This window comes from Rhinopithecus roxellana, unplaced genomic scaffold (genome assembly GCF_007565055.1).
Source record: "Rhinopithecus roxellana isolate Shanxi Qingling unplaced genomic scaffold, ASM756505v1 contig5784, whole genome shotgun sequence".
Taxonomy (NCBI): domain Eukaryota; kingdom Metazoa; phylum Chordata; class Mammalia; order Primates; family Cercopithecidae; genus Rhinopithecus; species Rhinopithecus roxellana.
In genome coordinates, this window is record NW_022144306.1 from 7997 (window position 1) to 22877 (window position 14881).

The following is a 14881-nucleotide window of genomic DNA, read 5'->3' on the forward strand; positions in this document are numbered from 1 at the left end:
CAAGTTATATAAGATTTAAAATGTTATGTAGCAAATAAATAGGACGCTGTCAAGCCCCAAGCTCAGGTGTGAATTCAATGGATGCATTTTGGCTTTTCTTTCAATTTCGTGAGCTGAACAAATCATGCTTGGAAAGAATGAGAAGAATCTGCCAATAACACATTTAATCATGATGATAAAAACATGCAAACCAGAAAGACAGTCTTCATTTGGGACCAGATAGCAATTAGAGTTATAGGAGGACTCCTCTCCATCAGAAGCCTAGATCTCCTCACTCAGGGGAAAGCCCTAGGTCGGATATTTGAACTTTTATTTCATCTTGGCCATCCTCACACTCAGTAAACCTCTCTGTCTGATGTGAGGCGAGCCCAAAGCCCTGCCATGTAAATACCGCTCTCTACCTGGAACTCTCCTGGTGTCTTACCTTTCTAGCTTGTTCTGAAAGTCTTCTGTTATAAACCAATGCTCTGACAATAGGGGGTGGTGAGCGATTATATGTTATTAGTTTTTCATATTTGATTGTGAATTAATTAAGAGCTAATTAGTTAGGAGCAAATCTGTAACTTAGCATGACATAAACTGGATTGGTCAGTGCGGAAGGTTTAGTTCAGGTTGGGTTCCCGTCTTGGGGAATGGCCGAAGGTGGAGGAACACGTGAACACATAGGAGGGCTCTTAGTGTGTGGGGGAATCCTGCTGGAAGGGAGAGAAAAAGAAGTACAGAAAACACAAATAGGCAAATGAAAGAGATTTGTTAAGACTCAGCCTTGCTTATACTCAATTTGAAAATGGCTGGTGAAACTAATCTGCCAGGGCATTTGACCTTGGTCTCTGCCCTGTTTCCTAAAAATGATAGAAATGGTCTGGGCATGGATGACTATATAAGGCATGGAACTTCTATGATACATGATGCAAATAATCTTCAAGCTGTGGGACTCCATGCACATTAAGTATACAGAAAGCCATTTGTTTCTTTATGTGAAATGAAACCTCAAGGTCACACATTGCCTCTATCTTTGTTAAAGGTGGGCTCTAATATTGGCCTGTCCACAAGACAACCAAAAGATGAAAGAAGAAAATAAGCTTCTTCTCTTTTCATCTCAATGTTTTGCGAAGACGACTATTTTTCTACCAACCTGTTTAGGGCACATGCTTATTCATAGGACATGTAATGTAGAAAATAACCAAAGGGAAGAGGGTGGAAGGTGGCAATGGCTAAAAAGTAAACTGCAAAAAGCATTCATTACAAGTAACAATCCTAAAGACAACTTCAAGCTATTCATGAGTTGATTAAAGAATCTCTATATAGTAACTACATCTAGCACTCTCCAATCTTTCTTCCGTTGCTCACCTTCTTGTCACCTTATAAGTCATTGGCATTGCTATGGAAAGGTAGAGTGGTGAAATGGAATGGCGACAGAAGTTAGTATCTAATAATTAAAATGAAAGATAGCCTTGGCTGGACACTTGAACTTGCCTTGGGTAATTCAGGATTATGGATGATGAAGTCCTAGAAAAAGCAGTAGTAATCTGTGAACTTTATCTCTCTAAACCCATTTTATTCTAGTTCCCAGCTCTAGACTGGAGGACTTGAGAGAATGATTAGGACTTAGTTTTCATGTTCTGGTCTTTCATAAAAATAAATCCTACTCAAGCAAGCTACTACCCTGCTTGGCATTGGGAGACACTAGCTGCCTCTAAGCAGACCCATCTCCCTGTAAGAAGCTCCTCACCAGGCTAGTCGCAATGCCTCGGAGCAAACTCATACCTGCAGAGCTATTCTTCATCCACGTCTGTTACAAACTGTGAATGGTGTTCGGGTGACTTGCTGTGCGTTTTGCTTAGGTGGAGTTTTACTGCATGTTTGCTCACAAATGTCCGACAGCACAACTTACACTTGAATTTAGAGTCTGTGTCCTCTTCCACAGCTATTGTTTCCGGAGACCTCTGAGCCGACGATACCCGGGAGATCTCTTGCTCCACCTTGCTTTGCTGGTCCACTGACAAGCGAGTCATGTCCTTCATTTGGAAACCCAGGTGAGATTCTAAGTGACTGATGTAGGTAGAAGGGGTTCTGAACTGGGAAGCACAGTCACTGCAATAAAAGATGGGGTGGCCTTTGTCCATGTTTTTTAGAAATTTTGTCCCGCCCGTTTTCCTAAGCTGGTACTTGACGTTGGCCAGCCAGTGACTGATAGTGGTCATTGAGAGTCCCGTAAACTTCGAGATTTGCATACGCTCTTGTGGGCCCAGATCAGACAGCAGGTATTTGCCCTCTGATGTCTGGAAGAGGCTTGAGGCAAACTGGGCTTGTAGAATCAGAAGATGCTGAGGATTCCAGTTGGACTGCCGGCCTTTTCTTTTATGCAAAGTTGAGACTTCACTGGAGACATCCTCAAAGCGTCTGACATCCATTTCCAGCTTCATGGGAGGGATCCTGGAAGAGGAGGCTGGCTTTGGGGTGGTGGCTTTGGGGAGGACTTTCACCATGTCAGCGATGTCAGACAGAGCGTGCTTCTGAGGTGGGGACATACAGGATTGTGCTTGCGAGGACTCAGCTTTCTTGCTTTTGGACTTGGTCAGGTCAATGGGCTGATCGCTGTTCTCAAACAGGTAGCGCCTGGACACGCTGGCTGGCCTTGTGGAGGTGGGACTCAAGACCGGCTTGTCCATGACACTGAGATTGGACTTGTGGAACATGGAAATTGTGCTTGAACTTGGGCTGGAGCAGGAAGGTGAGCGCAAGGGCTCCGTGGCTTTGCCCAGGTGATTGTTCAGGACGGACTGCAGGGCGCTGAGTGGGTTGATGCATGGCAGGGCCGGGGCGTGGTTGGGGAGGGCGCACCCGTTGCTCAGAGCAGACGTAGGCTCCAAGGGCTGGGGTTTCTCTTTCTCGCTGCCCTCTTTCATCAGCTTGTCCTCCTTCAGGGAACCCAGCTCAGTCTTTTTGGCTTCTGGAGGCGTTTCGCTTTTGTGGAAAGAATCGCCCTCACTGTGGCTGAAAGATGAGGCCTCTTCATGGGGACTTTCTTTCCCACACTCCTTCACGGCTTCATCTTTGTCTTCTGACTCCTTCTTGATTTGAGTGTAAGGGGCCAGGTGTGTGGGCACAGAAACGAGTGGCATCATTTTCCACTTTGGTGCAATGGGCCTCAGCTTGTTGGTGAGATTAGGCCGGATCTGCAGTACCTGGGATCCCATAGGCAAAGGCGGCTTGGCGCCCTCAGACAGCTGGTAGGCTGCGTGGATGCTGGGGTAGGCACTCCAGCTGGGGGCCCCGTTTTGGGCTTTGTTGATGGCTGTGGTGACAGTATTTTCCAAAGATTTCAAAATGTCACCTCCACCCTTTGAGCCATCTTCCAAGTCCTCCTCCCTTAGGTATTGATATTTGATTGTAGGGTCTAAAGGTTTTTGTAGAGAATCATCATAGTCCTCACTTTTCACGACTTTCTCATCCTTGCTGGTTTCCTCTGGCCTTTCTTTTTTACTCTCTTTCTTTAGCTCAGTTGTAGAGGCTGTACAATCTGATACTGAGTTACTGGATGGCTTGGGAGCCAGAGAATCACTGTTTGGGGCCTCGGACAACGACTGCATTTTCTCCACTGCTAGCGGGTCTAATACCAGCTGCTTCCCTTTCTTGGAGGCAGAGCTGGTGACCTTGAGAAAGTGACCTGTGACCATCATGTGGGTGGTGAGCTGCTGCAAGGTGTCATGGGAGCTCCCACACTCCATGCACTTTAAGATCTGGGACTTGCAGGCCTCAAACTGCCAGGTGTAGCTGGCTCCATTTTGGTAGCCATAGCGGTTGTTGGAGGACAACTGCAAGTTGGCGTTCTTCTGAGAAAAAGAATCTGCAAAAGATCCTGTGGTTGAATCGGGGGAACACGGCCGATTGACATCAAAAACGCGTTTTTTCGCCGGGGTGACCATTTTCGAGGAAATGGTTGGGACTGGCTCCTTCAAAGGCACTTTTTGGTAATGTTTTGTTTTAATCATGTGGACGCTCAAATCTTGGAGGGAATCGAAGGAGTCGCCACAAAACATACATTTCAGAACCTTTTGAGCATCCTCCTTGTCCATATCCTGGAAAGCCCTTTTCCGGGGCTTTGAATAGCTTGTGGGTCTGAGCTTGTCCTTTTTGCGGTTGTCATCTTGATAGTGGCCCGTTTCATTCATGTGCACAGTCAACTCGACTAGGGTGTCATAGGCCGCGCTGCACTGTCGGCACCGGAATCTGCTGGCCCCTGTGAACACAGTCCCGCACATCTTGCTGCTCTGCCGGTACAACTGCACCGAGCTGAACAGGCTGGGTTTCGAGACGGACCTAGAAGGCAAGTTCTGCTGGCAGGCTTTTGGACAGAGCGTCTTGGTGCCAGTCAAAATCACTCTTGTTGCTGCCGTTTCGGGTGTCACAGTTCCGCCTCTCACTACTGGACAGCTTGAAGCCCAGGCCCAGGCCTGACCAGTAGGAATCCGACAGGATGTTGGCGTAGACAGCAGTCATTTTATCCATGCAGTTGTGTGCTTCGTTTGGAAGCTTGACGTGAGTGTTTGCTTTCTTGTCCGAGGCATCTCGGCCGCAGACACTCTTGATGTCCGACACCTGATCACTGGCATCGCTCAGCAGAGACTCATTCTCGGCATCCTGATTGGACAAATGACTTCCCGGAGAGTTCTGGTAACTGAAGCAGCCTTTTTGCTCTGGGCCTGTTTCTAGCTCCTCGTCCGTCCCTGTGTCATTGCCACCCTGCAGTTGAGCTACTGAACCGCTGTCCTCCTCCTCCTCTTCTTCTTTTATTTCCTCCTCTTCTTTCAGCTGTTCCTCCTGGGCGTAGCCTGCAAAAGAAGAAGCAGCGATGAAACGACAGTAACAGGCTCCATATTCCATTCCAGTTTCCTTACATAGACCAAGTGCTTCCCATGCCGAACTGAACAGTGATTTGATCTACACTTTTATAAACTGTGAGCAATGGACACAGGAAAAGCCAAATTGAGTTTTTCGTGCCATCTACTGCTTTTTTTTTTTTTAATTGGCAGGAGTCATAATTCTTTATAAATGCCTAGGGTCCCAAGTTAATAATTTTCAGGTTTGAGAAATATCTTTCTAATATTCCTGTAGTGGGATAGTTGCTAAATTCATGTGTATGGCCGGGCGCGGTGGCTCAAGCCTGTAATCCCAGCACTTTGGGAGGCCGAGACGGGCGGATCACGAGGTCAGGAGATCGAGACCATCCTGGCTAACACGGTGAAACCCCGTCTCTACTAAAAAATACAAAAAACTAGCCGGGCGAGGTGGCGGGCGCCTGTAGTCCCAGCTACTCCGGAGGCTGAGGCAGGAGAATGGCGTAAACCCGGGAGGCGGAGCTTGCAGTGAGCTGAGATCCGGCCACTGCACTCCAGCCTGGGCGACTGAAGCAAGACTCAGTCTCAAAAAAAAAAAAAAAAAAAAAAAAAAGAAAATTCATGTGTATGATTTTAGGAAATCTGGATTGAAATTCATATCCCATTAAAGTCATACCTCTACAGGGAAGAATGTTGGCTCATAAGGAGACTAAGACTTGACTCTTGGCATTTAGATGGTAAAGTTTACCAAGGCACTTGTATATATTGGCATATAACCACATAAATAAATCACTTTGAGTGCTCAGAAGTAATTTGGGTGCACAGCCATTATATTTTTTGATAGCCACTGTCTTTTTGCTATAACATTTTTATATGTAGAGAATCACACAGCAGGAAGAGAGATTATGGGGTATGCAAATAAAATCTATTGATCGTTGAAAAATTATATAAAGCTCAGCAAATATAATGACTTTAAAATAATCGCAAATGGTGCTAGAATGGGAGATTTGGCGACTATCTTATTATTCTAAAACAGGTTTATGAAGACCTTTCCAGACAAGGTTGAGAATGCCCTCTCGATCTTGTGCCTGTAATTTCAAATGCACTGTGATTTGTGGGTACCCGTCATGAGATGCCAATTATATATTTGATTGTAGATGCAAAATGCTATTGGGGATGCATGCTTCCCTTCTCTGAAAGGATTTAGGACCAGTAATTGCATAGGGAAAATGAAGACATGAGCGAGCCGGTGCAAAGGGAATTAATGGGCAAATATCCATCAATGGAGATGGGGAATGTGACATTATGCCTATGGGCTCATTTTCTTCACCTGGCCTTTTCAGAACCATGCAGATAAAATGCAACCAAAGAAGTCCCAAAGAAAAGGAGATCCAGTTTTAGGTTTGCAAGGCCTGCATGATCTTAATGCAATTTTTTTTTTTTTTAAATGAACTTCTATCTCCTCTATCTGTAGCAGGTAGTGACTTGCGGAAAACCTTAGAGCAGGCTCTGTTATTTCCAGTCACTAAAGACAAAGCTTGGAAAAGGAGTGGCCATGCACTGGAGGGCCGTCCAGCGAGGCAGGCACAAAGAATTAGAAGAGAAGGGGCTTGCTAGGATAAAGCAGTAACTCCTAAGGCTGCCACTGCTGCTGAAGATAAAGAATATTTATTGAGCAATTACTGTCTCCTAGGAAGTAAACTAAACACTGCAAATGCATTCTTTCATTTTGTCTAATATCTGTATGAAGTGGCCACTATTATTTTCATTTCACAGAGGGGGAAACTGAGGCTTTAAGGTAAGGACATTCAACCCAAGGCCACACAGCTAGCATTGCAGAGTGAGGACATACACCCAGGTCTGCCTGATGGGGAGAATGCCTGAACATAGGAGATGCTGCTGTCTTTGGATTGCCAACCTAATGAAGAGGAACCCTTTGAGGAGACCCAAAGGCTAAAGGTTAAGCAGTGGAATTTCATTGAAATGTCACTAAATAGATAACCACATCAGAGGGGAAAACTGTGGGAAAACTGGAGACAAGAGCCCATGATTTAGTGACAGAATACCATAAAACAAGATGAAATGTATAAATTCAGTCTAGCCATGAGTTTTATGGCCGTGGTTAGTTATTTTCCTGCTGTTGGTGTGGTGTGTTTTACCTTCCTAGCAAATTGACAGGGTGGATTTTTTATTACATTGGCATTACTGGTCTCTAGTCTCAAAATTGGTTTGAAGAAACAACAACTACTCAAGCTAGTCCAAAAACCATTAATAAGCGGTCACAACTTTCAGGAAAACTGTAGTTTAAAATGACCATAGGGCTGAATCAGATTATTCCTGTTGGTATCATACCATTTTCTTTTCCTGGATTAACTTGTGTGTTTGCAAAAAATAGGTATACCATTCAAGAGAAAGTCTCTGTTATAAAAATTAATACACTAAATAACAACTGGTAAAATAAGTTGTTACTGAGCCAAGTAAAATACATCAGGGAATCAGACAAATTTCATCAATCAAATAGGGTCACTTTGAGAATGAAGGGAATGCTATTAATCTGGAACATATACTGGGTCAATAGGTATTCAGCAGGATGGTCCAGGCTAAGACACATGGTGACCCCACCTACGGCTCACGTAATCACAGCAACCAAGAAGCAAGTAAGAAATTTGGGGGTTTGGTGGCGATGAGGACTTTCTCCAATTGTCATCACAATTGGCTAAGGGCGTTTCTGGGTTTCATTCATCTCAGTATTTTCAGTGCCTAGCACCGTGCCTGACATTTAGCAAGAAGCTGGGAAGTAATTCATGTTATTTTGTGTGTACGTTGATGAAATATACATACATGCGCTCTAATGCTTGCGCCCATGCGTACACACACACACACACTCTGCCCATCCAATACAGTCATTTTCAAACTAGGAGAAAAGAAGTGTTCTTTTTTTTTTCACTGACATTTGGAAGCAGAGCTTTCCGGACCAGCTCAACCTCACAATCTACTTTGTCCTTCTAAATGGATTCCGCAGAAGAAAAGTCAGAGACAGCAAACGCCTCCCCACAATACAGATAAAATTTTCTGCTTAATTAGGCATTGACATGTTTACTATAACCTTTACAGAAGAGTACTCGTGCCGAGAGACCCTTTTTGTCTGTTTCCTCTGCAGAGCAGACTAAATCTCATGCACTGGATAAGGTAAGGCATTGAAAAGCCTCATACAAAAAGTGCCAAACATCTGTCAAAGTGAGTGTATTTTAACAAAGGCTGAGGGTTCCAAGGAGTTTTTTTTTAAAAAACATTTCAATATTATACATCTAAAACTGTTCATTTGACTTAGTGATTTTTGTTTGCCACCAGCAGTTGGGGCAAGAGAGGAAAAGCAGCCAGAACAGGGGTGATCTGGATGAATAATGAATATCAGTCTCTCTCTCTATTGATGACTTGTTTAATAAGATTGCATCATGTGTAAGTCTTAGTATAAGTGGATGAGTGGCAAGTTTATTCTTACGAATACTTATTTAATGAAAGAAAACTATCACAGTTATGCCAAAGCACAGGACGAAAGAACTGTTCTCTATAGAACTTCCTTGTTGATTGGGAGTCGAAGATCAAACTTCATAGTGGCAAAAATTTCCTTTTTCAACCTAAATTTCCAGTTTCATCCATTTCCCCAGCTTGACTCCGGCCACATGAGATGTCCCCATTCCTGGAACAACTGATTCAAGAGCAAATTTGGTCCATTCTTTGACTGAACTACTGACTCAAGAGACCATTTTTCTCCCACTCCATGGCCACTGCTCTAGGCTGGGCCACCATATTGTCGCCTAGGTTGGACAATGAGCTTCCTGCTTCTACTTCCCAGAGTCTGCTCTTCAGTGAACTGCTAGAAGATTCTTCGTAAAAGGGATTAGGTCATGACGTCCCTCTGTTTTAACTCCTGCAGTGTCTTTCTGTTGTGCTTACTATAAAATCTCAACCCTTAGCATTTTCTACAAGAGCCTGCAGGATGTGTCCTTGGCCAACCTCCCTGCTCCTCTCTCAGCACCCATGGCCTGCTCTTCTTGCCTAGGAAACAATAGCCTACTTGCTCTTCCTTGAGCCCACCAATCCTTCTCCTGACTGAGGCTTTCTGCCTTTGCAGATTTTTCTGACCAAAAATTTCTTCTGCACCATCACATAGGGGGCTCCATCAAGTCTCAGCTCTGATGGGCTCTTCTCAGTGAGGCCTTTCCTGATGTCTCCCCTGCTCTGTGTAACTATCCATCACATCACCCTACTGCCTGAAATCCCTGGAGCACTTACCAGACTCTGAAATAAGCCCATTTGTTTATTGATTGATGTCTTCTTATACGGTATGTAAAGTTAGAATAGCTATCCCCATGCAGTCAGAATGTTCCTCTCCAGTGCTCAGTTCACATCCTGGCACAGAGTGATGTCGACAAACTATTTGAATGAATGAATGAATAGATTATACAGTAAAAAGGTTTATTCCAGCTGCAAACTCTGGATCCGTTCCTCAGCAGTGCAATTGGTACTTCTGGTGGGTAAAGAGCTCCCCACCCCCAGCCCATGTAGATCGATGTGAATTACAACATCATAATCAACTTCACTCAATAATAAAACCAGAGCTGTGTGCCGAGGCTCACACTTGTAATCCCAGCATTTTGGGAGGCTGAGGCGGGCGGATCATCCGAGGTCAGGAGTTTGAGACCAGCCTGGCCAACATGGTGAAACCCAGTTTCTACTAAAAAAAAAAAAAAAAAAAGAAAATTGGCCAGGTGTGGTGGCACATGCTTGTAACCCCAGCTACTCGGGAAACTGAGGCAGGAGAATCACATGAAGTGGGAGATGGAGGTTGTAAGGAGCTGAGATTGTGCCACTGCACTCCAGCCTGGGCAACAGAGTGAGACTCTGTCTGAAATGAAATGAAATGAAATAAAATAAAACCAGAGCATCACCATAAATCATCTTTTCAGAACAACCCAGCTACCAACTTCCTTGCTGTCCAACTTCTTTGAGCTGTGGATTTACACTCCTAAGTATAAAGGCTGCAAATAAGCAACAAGACCACAAAAGCATCAGAATCTATGCTTTTAATGTGAACAGACTTCGATTCAACAAAGATTCACACATGGGAACTTTGAAAGTATGGACTAATTTTATCATGGATAAAGTCCATTAGCTGGTCTACTATAAACAACATTATACATGTATTAGCAGACATACATATTACAGTAGCCTTCCCCTGAATTCTTCATTTAAAAAAGAAGAAATATTATTGGAGAAGAATATTTTATATGCTGCATTTGTCTTACCCTAATAGTATGTGGGTAAAAATTACAAATAAACCCTTACATTTTATTTTCTTCCTACAGAAATTTTCTTTCATATGAAAGTTTAATGGCTGGGCATGGTGGCTCACACCTGTAATCTCAGTACTTGTGGGAAACTGAGGCATGAGGATTACATGAGCCCAGGAATTGGAGACCAGCTTGTGCAATATAGCAAGACCATTTCTACAAAAAAAATTAAAAAAAATAGCCAGGCATAATGGTGCATGTCTATGGTCCCAGCTACTCGGGTGGCTGAGGTGGGAGGATCACTTGAGCCCAGAAGGTTGAGGCTGCAGTGAGCTGTGATCACGCCACTGCACTGCAGTCTGGGTGACAGAGCAAGATCCTGTCCCAAAAAACAAACAACAAGAGAAAAACAATTATTTTAAAAAATATACTACCTCAATTGTTTCCAAACCTCTAGTCAGAATGATTTAAATGAAATTGTGCAAAATAATTCATGGGTGGTATGGTGTTAGATACCAGACTTTTGCTGGGCATACATTTCTGTAGTCACCTTGTAAGTCCACAGTAGTGTTTACAGTAAAAACACTGACAGTTTTAGAAATGGCAGTAGAAGTGGAACCGTTATAACATTAAGAACAGTTAAAAACTCAAGAAGGTTGATTTTTAAAAACTAAACCAGAATTCAACCAAGACCTCATTTAAAAACATATCCGATGGTGACAGGATCATTTTCGCCAATCTACTGCACTAAATGACTGTTTAAAGTCACAGGAAGGTGCCACAGGGTTCAAGGCAGACGTCAATGAGGAGATCGCGAGAATTTCTCAGCGTGTACCCAGTAGCTACAAAAAATGATGACTCGGAATAAGAGCTCCCTGTCATGTGTCTCTAGTGTTTTGGTGACTGTGGTCTAAAAGTCTGTTAATATGTATATTATTATTGGCACTAATTGGCATGCATGTTCGCAGGCTGAGTAAAGAGATACAGGATTCAGTGTTCAAGGAAGTTGAGCTATTCTCAAGGGTAGCTAGGCCTGGAGTGAGGGCCTCTCGGAGGGCCATAGGGAGGGATCCCTCTGCTTTTTGTTTCAGGAGAGAGGAAGTCTAGAGAGCTGTGGGATCCTGGCACCATTCCTGAGCACAGATTTCATTTACAGAGAATCCAGGTACCACAGGCCAGGGCCCAGGGTGTTTGCTGGCTGGAGAAGTTATCTACGTTCATGCACATTTTTAAACAGAAAAATGTTCAAAAAGAAACATAAAATTTGTGGTGTGTGGATTTTTATCCCTGGCATGTCACATATAACATAAGTATTACTGATATATACAGATCGAGAGAGAAGAGTTTACTGCCTCGCCTCCTGTCTGAATGTCAGAACCAAACAAATAGAATTCTTTGTTTAAAAGACTGCTGGAGATGGCGTGGGTATAGTGATAGGGGGTCATCCTGAACCCATCAGTACTTGCGAAGGTAAATGGGGAGGTTTCTGGTGGTCATCAAAACAACAATCTCTCTCTCTTTTTTTCAATTTCCTGAAGATGGTTTGGTTAATTGGAATATTTTACATGTACCACACATGCATACCAGGTGGGGTCTGTCTGAACACTTAACATATGCTTGTTGCTTCTTTCTTGGGCCGTCGTTACAGCTCTTTGGACTGTAAAACGTTTTCTAATCACATTTTGTGAGTTTCTCCACATCTCGGTCATCAGCAAAAAAACGGCTAAGCTACTTGAAGTCAGGGGAAGTGGATACTCTGTCATCCCTTTGTGGTTCATCTGCTTATTCATTCAATCAAGAAATATTTATTCTGCAGTTACCACATGCAAGACACTTTAGTGGAGTTTCACTGGGACTTTCGTCACCGTGGGTCTTTCAAGGCCAAGGCAAGTAGAGAGGTGAGTTATGGAGAGAAGTTGGATGCTGAGTTATGGAGACAGAGGTCATGAAAAGGTCACACATTACTGAAGGCAGGCAGGTAATGAAAATGGGCAAAGCAGGCCAGGTGGAGGAAAATACGTTTTCAGTTGTGAAGGTAAGGAATCATGGATACTCAGCTAGACTGGACACTTGGCTAGAGGGCACCAAGGGCTGTGAGTAACAGGAAAGTTTATGGCACATCAAAAGCACAGTAGACCAGGTGCAGTGGCTCACGCTTGTAATCCCAGTACTTTGGGAGGCAGAAGTGGGCGGATCACATGAGGTCAGGAGTTTGAGACAAGCCTGGCCAATGTGGTGAAACCTCATCTCTATTAAAAATACAAAAAATTAGCCAGGTGTGGTAGTGCATGCCTGTAATCTCAGCTACTTGGGAGGCTGAGTGGCAGGAGAATCTCTTGAACACGGGAGGCAGAGGTTGCAGAGAGCCGAGATCACGCCACTGCATTCCAGCCTGTCCACGAGAGCAAGACTCTGTTAAAAAAAAAAAAAAAAAAAAAAAAAAAAAAGCACAGCTGCTACTGAAGGACTTTCATGGAGTCTAGGAATGCCAGGTATTTCATTTGGGACAAACCATGTGGACAAAACTAAATACATCTGAGACCCAACCATCTGCAACCTCTGAACCACAGGAACCAGGGGTTAGAGAATCTGGTGTGCTTTTCTGGTTCTCTCTCCTATCAGCTCTTTGACCTATGTCTTCATCTGTCAACCTCAGATAGGAGTGACCATCCCAAGCCTGACTGACTGAAAGGGCCCTATCAGGACCAAAGAAGAAGTGTATTGTAAACCCACACTGTTCACGTAGGGTTGACGAATGGTGTCAGCATCACCTGCGAGCTTGTTAGAAATGCAGGCTCTCAGCCCCACCCCAAGTCTGCAGAATAGAAATCATTTAACAAGGTCCCTACAGGATTCCTATGCTCCAGAAAGTTTAGGAAGTTTGGATGTACATTGCAAAACTGTTAATTAGTAGAGAGATATTTAGCAATCTACTTCTCTATGCCTATGTTCACCAATGTATGTGGGAACCAGCTTTGTGAAAAGATAATACAACTTTGAAGATTTTCAGCCCGTGGCCCTCCAGATACCAAAAGACTAAATGCCTATGGCTTAGATGGTTGCTCCCAGTTTATACTGGAAAACACCAACCAAGAGAGAAATAAATTGCTGATTCAAGAACTGATCAGTTAACAGGGTAGATAAGATGTCCCCTCAGCCTTGGGATCAGGCAGACCTTGGTTTACTGCGTGATGTCATCTTGGGAAAATTACTGAAACTTTCAAAGGCACAGCTTCCTCATCTATAAAATAGGAATATAATAGTATCTACTTCTTAAGATGCTTTAGAGTATTGCATGTGATAAAGTACGTGAAATACCAAGAATGCAGGGCTACCTTCCAACTTCTCAGCCCTGGTTCTAGGCACTTTCCAACCTCTGTACATCTGATCTTCAACCTGAACCCACAGATGGCTGAAATCAGTTGAATCTGGCATTCTTTGTTATCCCTAAATCTTATTCCAAGCCAACAGCTTTTAGATGGTATTCACAATAGATAAGAACCAGCTTTGTTTATGTGTCATGCATAAGAATGCATAAGAAAAGAGCTTCCTTCAGTTTGGGGTTTGTTATTTAATATTAAATCACTTGTACAAGGAGCCAGTGGTATGTGTGCCGGGAACTTCCGTAGAAGTGATGTACAAACATCAAATAGCAAGTTATTAGGTCATTACCCGTAATGGTAATGTCTGCAATCCTCAAGAAATAAAGCAACCCACCATCTGAGAAAAAAGGTCTTTGTTAGAGGCCTCGGGCTTTGCATTGAGAGAGGTGACAAATGCTTAAAGCAGAAGGTCTCCAAGAAAAATGCTTTATTCAGCTACCTAGAATTTCAGTCCAGCGTATATTATCATTGCGACACGTCTTGGTGACAATTTAAAAAGCAGAGTGAGAAAATATTCATGGAGAAGGGTGAGAAGGGGACCACTTTATAAGCTTTTTGGTAGCTCCAGTTTACATTATCCTTACATTATCCTTACACCCAGAGAGTCACAAATCAGGAACAGAGGAGAAAACAAAGTGAAACAAAACAGGAACAAAGAAACTACACAATAGAACTGAGACTTTCCCACTAAATTAAGGTTTTTAGTTGTTGAGTTTTCAAGTGGTAACAAGTATTTTCAGCAAGGCATGCATGCTTATTTTCTATACATTTATTCCGCATAAGGATATATAAACACACACACACACATATAGTTCCTTCCAAGACTGGAGAGGTTTTTTTTTTTTTTTCTTTTCCAAGAAAAGGGACAGTGAATCATTGTCCAAAACGACCTTCAGAAAGTATACGAAGCTGCTGCACCATCTGTATTTTTTCAGACATATATTCTAATTTTACTTGAAATAACATCATTAGCACAGCCATCCCACAGAGCTAGAAGGTGATCTTGTTTCCTTTTTGCCTGGCTTGAAGTCAAACATCTTTTCTTTTTTTTGGCAAATGCTGCTTCTCTCTCTGAAATATTTCATGCAGATAATGGATAATGACCAGTTCTCACTGCCTTTTCTCGAAAACGTCTAACTGCATTAGCCAACAATGGACAAATTTTAACCTGCTTCTTTTGCTAAGTTCATGGCTGTGACTACTTCGAAAGAAAGAAAGAAAAAGAAAGAAAGAAAGAAAGAAGAAAGAAAGAAGAAAGAAAGAGAAGAGAGAGAGAAGAAAGGAGAGGAAGGAAAGAAAGAAAAGAAAAGAAAGAGAGAACCCACTGTCCTCTTAGAAAAACTACATTGGCACTGTCAGAAAG

At 43.2% G+C, this 14881-nt stretch overlaps 1 pseudogene across 1 annotated transcript; it reads right to left on the bottom strand.

Moving 5' to 3' along the window:
• Window positions 1-490: 490 nt before the first annotated feature.
• Window positions 491-4887, bottom strand: LOC115896184 (annotated as a pseudogene). Its single transcript, XR_004056120.1, has one exon. The product of XR_004056120.1 is annotated as a teashirt homolog 2 pseudogene (transcript).
• Between the last annotated feature and the right edge of the window lie 9994 nt (window positions 4888-14881).